Raw genomic sequence first — 8,322 nt, forward strand, 5'->3', positions numbered from 1 at the left:
TCTGCATCAAATTTATTAACAACCTTGTTTTCAACTTTTTCACCCATGCTATTCTGAACACATATTCAAAAACAATGTTAAAAACATCTTTATTATGCTCTTCAGTGACAACTTTTTTCTCTACACCTTTATTCTCTTCTTCTTTTCAACTTCACTAAAACTATCTTCGACTATTATGTGGGCTAGATGACATACTTCTTCAAGAGAAGTTCCAGCTGCTTCATATCTTACTGCTACAGTGGCATCTTCAACTTTCAATTCTTCATTAAACATTTCACTTACCATATTACCACAATCAATCTTTGTTTCAAAAAATAAACCAAACATAACATCAACATAATTTTCATCCACACTATGGTGAGATATCTGAGCATGCATGTGCTCATTGTCAATTTCAATGATAATTTCAACATCACCAAATCCATCAGTCGCAGCCGGATTCACCAATTCACATCTCGCTTTGCAATCATCATCCACGGGTGTCTTATCACAGTGGGATTCACCATCATCTGCTTCATCCATGTTATAGTGGAGTTCTTGAACATTTATATGCTCTTGCTCCACTTCACATGCAGAGGCTCCTACTTTTCTATCTACAATATTTGCTACATCTTCTTCATCCATATGCATGCTTGCATAATGGGTTTAAATATTATGGCCTTGACAACCATCATCCACTTTTGAGTGAGATTCTCCAAGCTCTGTTTTCCTCTTAGAATCTTGTTCATCTACTCTCAATTTGCAATTGACTTCTTTGCTTGTGACATAACCTGATGTTGCATCTCAATCTTCGTTGTGCCAAATTCTTCCCCCAAGATTTTCCACGCTTTCTTGGAAGTAGAATATTTTGCTATTTTGTACAAAAAAATCTCATCCAATTAGTGCATCATATGGGTTATTAGATTCGTATTGAATTAACTCTTTAGCTCTAAGAAAAGTTAGCATCTTGATAACCCAATGATCAAGATATTCACCTCTAAACATAGAAGGTGGTAGTAGAACAAAGCTACACCAAACACCGTTGATTTCTTCTTTGTCTTTTGCTAGACATCTCACTTCCTCGGCGGCAGCCTGAACCTCTCTAACCATGGCAATGATCTTTGCCTCTTCATTTCGATTTATTTTATTTATATGCTTCAGTGGCCTTTGCGACCCATGACTATGGTCTTTCCTTTGTCTTATAGTTTCTTTCTTGATTGCATAAGACTATCTTACATATCACCGCTAAAAGAAAATATAATTTTCAATATGCGTCCCCATAAAGCACAATCTTCACCAAAAAAAAACAATCATGCTTAACAAAACAAACAAAATATTTTTATAGACAGACTTTGCAAAGCCTTAAACATACTTCCAATTAAAAAACCCCTTTTTTACTTTTATGGAAAACCCAACTTCTTAAAAATCTCGAAAATATATTTAAAACCACTCTACCATTAAAACACTCTCTTTTCACAAGCCCTTTTATTTTTAAAAAGCCTTTTTACAAACTTTAACCTTTAAAGCACCTTCTTTTCACCAGGCCTTTTACTAAATCGTTTATGGCTCCTTGCAATAAAAAAAACTTTTAATTAAAAAACTTTCTGATAAAAAACCCACACGACTCATTTCGAAAGATTAACATATTTTTCAAGACTTTTTGTTGACTTTTAACACACACGTTGTATCCTTTCATACGGTTCCCTGTAACGCCTTTCACGGCAATGATCAGCTGTGTTAGTCCTTTAACCCTACAAATGCCAAAGGAATCCACGTGCTTCCAAAACAGGGTGAGGTTACGACCTGTAACACGGCTTTTTGGTAAGCCGACCAGCGTTATAACGTCGTGAGAACAACCGTAAGGTGTGTTATAGCCCAAATAAGCAAAAATATGCAAAAAAAAAAAAAATAAAAATAAAAATTTGTAAATACTATTTTGTTGGAAAAATAGAGTAGATAAAATACAAATTCCACATAAAAACATATTAGCAGTGGCTTTTCTATTTATCACAAAAAAATGGGAGTCATATATCGAGGCGGAAGAATTACGAGGAAAGTTAAAAGTGGTTGGGAAAAAATTTCAAAAATCTTATAGAGGCAGTGTTTGAATCATGTTTTTGATGATGGAAATGGATTCAACACCATCAATAACGTTTAGATTTTGCAGTTTAACAACTATAACTTGGATTTACAAAATTCCTTGGCAGATTTTCTCTAAATATGACCGAAATTTCCATAACTTTCGGGGCAACTTCTCCGGCTGGTTAAACTACGGTTTTACAATGAACAGGGTAAAAGGTATTTAAACTTTTTGGACTAACCACTCGCCAAAAATAACTTTACACACTGTAAATTTGACTTTTCTCAAACTATAACTTTCAAAATCACTTGAGTTGACTCAGTTAACTGACTCTACGATGACTTCATGATAGAGCAATTACAATTTCTAACAAAACTATGATTTATAAAATCCAATATTCTATTATAAAATCCAATCCAAAATACAAAAAAACCATTAATAATATTTTTCTGCAGACGCAGGGAGATTCAGACCAAATCCCAGGGGCAGCAATGCTTTCATTGCAGGAAGCGAGACAGAGAGTTGCGTGTCTTCGTCATCTTCTTCTGTTGGGAGATTCAGATCGAGGGACCGCATAGTCGCCTTCTTTGTTGGGAATTTCTGGTGATTCCAAACAAAGATTAACAGAGGATGATGCTTTGTTTTTACCACAGGATCTTAGCACAGGGAAGCAAAAATTGTTTGCTGAATAACAGAGTTGACATGCACAATAAAAACTTTGTATTCATTAATAAAACTGCCTAATACAAAAGGATCTTCCTCTTAACAGAGGGATTAAACAGGAACACTTCAGTTCCACACAAAAAAAATCACTCTCTCTCTTCATTCAAATTTTACACTGTTGTGTGTAAAAGAAAAATATTACATGCTCACGCACTGCTGCGTTTCCCATTACATCTCATATTCAACAAAAAATTACATTCACTACACTGTTGTGCGTAAAAACATTTCATTTCACTGAATCAACCAAAAAAAAACATTCCCCACACGCTGCTGCGCATTCCCCTATTGTTTTCACCGAACAACAAAACTTACATACTTCGTTTACGCTTCTACATACATATTACATAGCATATTTTTTTTTTAACAATAAAAAAAACATGACCACACGTTTTTAATTTTTCCATACTCCCGTACATGATAAAAATACAATAAAATTAAAATTTTACCTACAATTTATGACTATAGTAAATTCATTAACTATTTTATTGGCAAACTGTCGGTCAAACAAAATTCATTTTACTTCACGCAATGTGGTGCAGGCCTGTACGCAACTTTGGTTTCAATCGACGGAAATCAACCTTGATTTCAATCGGACGACTGCAATCAATATCGCGCGGCCTCTTCATACCTAACTTTATGCTCCGATGAAAAACCACTTTTGCAAAACTGCCAACCAGATATCAAACGATGGATGTTATCGCTGCCGTTTGAGAAAATACCACCAACTTGTGAAAAGCGATGCGATGGGAGACTGGCGGTTTTTCTGCTGCACGACAAATGCTGCAGTTGGAATTATATTTCAACACTCCCCTTTAATTTCAACTGCTGGGTTATCAATCATACCCAGACATTTCCTTAAAAACTCAAAACTTTTCTGTCCCAATGGTTTGGTCAGAATATCAGCACCATGCTCGTGAGTCCTACAATGTTTTAAAACGATTTTTCCATTGTTTACCAATTCCCTGATATAATGAAACTTTGTGTCAATGTGTTTTGTTGTCTTATGAAACACATAATTCTTGGATAATGCAATAGTTGAGCCATTGCCACAAAAGATCACAGTTGCTTTTACTTGCTCTTGGCATAAACTCCTTAACATCCTTCTCATCCAAACTGCTTGACATGCTACTATTGTAGCTGCCACATATTCTGCCTCTGCTGTAGACAATGCTACAATAGGTTGTTTTTTTGAAGCCCATGAAATGGCTCCTAAACCCATGTGAAAAACATAACCGGATGTGCTTTTCCGATCATCTACACTTCCAGCCCAATCACTATCAATGTATCCAACTAAATTTGAACATTCTGAAGCAGTATATAAAATGTCAAATCTTTTAGTACCTTTAACATACCTCATAATCCTTTTTGCTGCCTGCCAATGTGCTTCTTTTGGCCTCTCCATGAATCTGGAAATTAAACTAACAGCATACATTATATCCGGCCTAGTTGCGGTTAAATACATGAGGCTGCCAACTGTGCTTTTGTACAAACTAAGATCAAAATCCTTGCTGTTGTCCTCTTCGCTGAGTTTTAATCCCATCACTGTGGGAGTGATCGCTGCCGTGCTTTCCTGCATATTAAATCTTTCCAACACTTCATTAACATATTTCACCTGTGAGATAAAAATCCCATTTCCATTTTGTTCTACTTCTATTCCTATGAAGTATCTTAGCAAACCCATGTCAGTCATTTCAAATTCTTCTTTCATGACTGTTTTGAAATTTTTAATAAGATAATCATCATTATCTGTGAAAATAACATCATCAACATATAACACAACAATTAGTATTTTACCATCATTTTCTTTGATGTAGAGGGTGGGTTCTCCTTAACATTTTTCAAATTTTTTTTCCAGTAGATATGAATCTATCCTACTGTACCATGCTCTTAGTGCTTGCTTCAGCCCATAAAGAGCTTTCTTCAATCTGCACACTTTGTGTTGGATGTGGAGCCTGATTATCTTTTATATTCAAAGGTATCGCCACATAGGACCCCAGTTCGAAACGTTGCCGCCCGTAAAATATTCGCTGTAGGGGGGGTCCAAGGGGGGGCGACTGCGACCTTTGGGAGCCCCCCCTAGCGGGGGGTTTCGGGGGCAGCGCTCCCGAAGCTAAAAACAGCGGTAAAATTGCCTTGTAAAAGTATAGTAATTTCTAGTCAATCTGGGCCGTTCATTAGGCGGATGATCTGACGGTAGAACTTATGTTTAGTTTAAGGTTTTTTGCCCTAGAAGGCAACCCCTCTCTTTGTATGAGGGTATTGTATTTGAGGCTGTGAAATAGATGTGTATTCAGTGAGCGAGAAACAGAGAGGTGAGACTGTGAGAGAAAACAGAGGATATTACAACGGATTTGCTGTAGGTTGTGTCTTTTCATTTTGCTGGATAATAGAAAGGAAGGACTGGCTGTTCGGGGTGGACGTAGCCCAAACTGGGTGAACCACGTATATCTGTGTCTCTCTTGTTTTGTGCATTTTCTGTGTTTATATTTCTGCAATATTTTATGTGTTCCATTGCTCCGTAATATATAATTTTCTAACAACTGGTATCAGAGTCGAAGGTCTATTTGACCGATAAACGCGCAGGAAAGAAGGGTTCTTGGTTTCAGTGGGAGCAATGGTGGAAGATGGTAAGTTTAGGGTCGAGAAATTTAACGGCCAAAACTTCTCGTTGTGGAAGATGCAGATGGAAGATTATCTGTATCAGAAAGATCTATACCTACCATTGGGTGGAAAAACAAAGATGCCGATGGGTATGAAAGATGAAGAATGGAACCTTCTCGATAGAAAGGCACTGGGAACAATACGGTTGTGCCTTGCTGCATCAGTCGCCTTCAACATTTCGAAGAAAACAATGACAGAGGGTTTGATGCAGACGTTGTCGAAACTATATGAAAAACCCTCGGTCTCAAACAAGGTATTTCTTATGAAACGGTTATTTAATATGAATATGTCGGAAGGTAGATCTGTTGCAAACCATTTAAATGATTTTAATACAGTTACAAGTCAGTTAAGTTCTGTAGGGGTAAATTTTGATGATGAAGTTAGAGCTCTGTTATTCTTGTGCTCATTACCAGAAAGTTGGAATGGTTTGGTAATGGCCATTAGTAACTCTGTTTCTGGATCTAGTACTTTAAAGTTTGATGATGTTGTCGGTGCTATCCTTAGTGAGGAAATGTGACGGAAAAGCTCTGGTGAGACATCGGGAAATGCTTTGAGTGCAGAGTCTAGAGGAAGAAAAATGGAATGAGGAAAGAGCTCAGGATATCGCAGTAAATCAAGGAAAGGCAGATCCAAGTCCAGATCGGGGATAGTGTGCTGGAAATGTGGAAAGAAAGGACACCTAAAGAAAGACTGTAGATTTCGGAAGGGAAAAGAAGGAGATGCACAAAAATAAAACAATCATGAAGCAAATGTGACAAGTGAGGTGTTACAAGATGCTTTGATTCTTTCTTTCGAAAATATTACTGATTCCTGGGTGGTAGATTCAGGGGCTTCATTCCATGCCACACCTGATAAGAAATACTTTCATCACTATGTTCAAGGAGATTTTGGACAAGTTCGTCTGGGTGATGATAAACCCTGTAAAATCGTTGGAATGGGTAAGGTTCTTGTAAAACAGCAGAATGGAAACCAATGGCTATTAAAGGAGGTAAGTCATGTTCCAAATCTAAAGAAAAATCTGATTTCAACGGGGCAGTTAGGCGCTGAAGGTTGTGTGACAACTTTCACAGATAAAGCTTGGAAGGTCACCAAAGGAGCCCTGGTAATAGCAAAAGGCGAAAAGGTTGGTACATTGTATTTATGCAATGGTATTTCTAACTCTGTTAATGCTTTAACTTCCAAAGGAGCAGATGCAACATTATGGCATCATAGGCTCGGACACATGAGTGAAAAGGAGATGAAGATTCTTCACTCAAGGGATTTGTTGCCGGGTTTGAAGAATGTTGATTTGGACTTCTGTGAGAATTGCATTTATGGAAAACAGAAGAGAGTCAGATTTCTCAGAGTTGCGAAAAAAAAAAGAATGAAAAATTAGAGCTTGTGCATACAGATGTATGGGGACCTGCTCAGGTATCATCTCTTGGCGGCTCTCGTTATTATGTTACTTTTATTGATGATGCAACTAGAAAAACTTGGATTTATTGTATTAAGAATAAATCTGATGTATTTGATACTTTCAAGAAATGGAAAGCTTTGGTTGAGATTGAGACAGGAAAGAAATTGAAGTGTCTTAGATCAGACAATGGAGGTGAATATTGCAGCAAAGAGTTTGATAAGTACTGTTCAGAGCATGGAATTCATAGAGAAAAGACAGTTCCAAGAACACCACAAGAAAATGGTGTGTCAGAAAGGATGAACAGAACAATCATGGAGCGTGCAAGGTGCATGAGATTGCATGCAGGATTGCCTTTACAGTTTTGGGCAGATGCTGTAGATACTGTTGTTTATCTAATAAACAGAGGGCCTTCAAGTTCCTTGGATGGTGGTGTTCGAGAGGAAGCATGGACAAGTAAAAAGGTAAACTACTCTATTTTAAAGCCTTTTGGTTGTGAAGCCTTTGTCCATATTGATAAAGAAAATAGAACAAATCTTGAGGCAAAGTCAAAGAAATGTACATTTATTGGATATGGTGTTAATGATTTTGGTTATCGCTTATATGATTACGAAAATCACAAAATCATTAGGATCAGAGATGTAATATTCAATGAAAATGTATTTTATAAGAATCAGTTGCAGGAAAAGAAACAGGAAAAGGAAAACAAGAAATACGCAGTTCTTGATGAAATCAATGAAAAAAGAAAGGTGCCTGAAAATAATAATAATCAACAACCACAACAACAACAACCACCGCAACAACAACAGGCACCCCAAACACCTGAAAGTGGTGTTAGAAGATCTACCAGGATAAGTATACCCCCTGAACGATACTCTCCTTCATTATATTATTTATTGTTGGTTGATTCCGGTGAACCCGAATGTTATGAAGAAGCAATGCAGATTGAAAGCAGGAAGAAGTGGGAGGTAGCCATGGAAGAAGAGATGGACTTCTTAATGCATAACCAAACTTGGGACTTAGTCAGGTTGCCTGTAGGAAAAACTACATTGAAGAATAAATGGGTTTACAGGCTGAAGGAAGAAGATGGAGGAAAACAGAGGTATAAAGCTAAACTTGTGGTGAAGGGGTTTGCACAGAAGAAAGGTATTGATTTTGATGAAATATTTTCTCCTGTTGTTAAAATGACTTCAATCAGAACCATTTTAAGTCTTGTAGCAACTGAAGATTTGCATCTTGAGCAGTTAGATGTAAAGATAGCCTTTCTCCATGGGGATTTGGAGGAAGAGATATATATGCAGCAGCTACAAGGATATGAGGTGAAAGGGAAGGAGAAACTAGTGTGCAGGTTGAAGAAGAGCTTGTATGGCTTAAAACAGGCTCCAAGGCAGTGGTATCTAAAATTTGACAAGTTTATGTCTGAACAAGGTTATACTAGATGTCACTCTGATCATTGTGTTTATTTGAAAAAGCAAAATGATGGCAG

Source organism: Pinus tabuliformis, chromosome Q (assembly GCF_031772625.1).
Source record: "Pinus tabuliformis cultivar Carrire ecotype Pingquan chromosome Q, CPIR1, whole genome shotgun sequence".
Lineage (NCBI taxonomy): Eukaryota > Viridiplantae > Streptophyta > Pinopsida > Pinales > Pinaceae > Pinus > Pinus tabuliformis.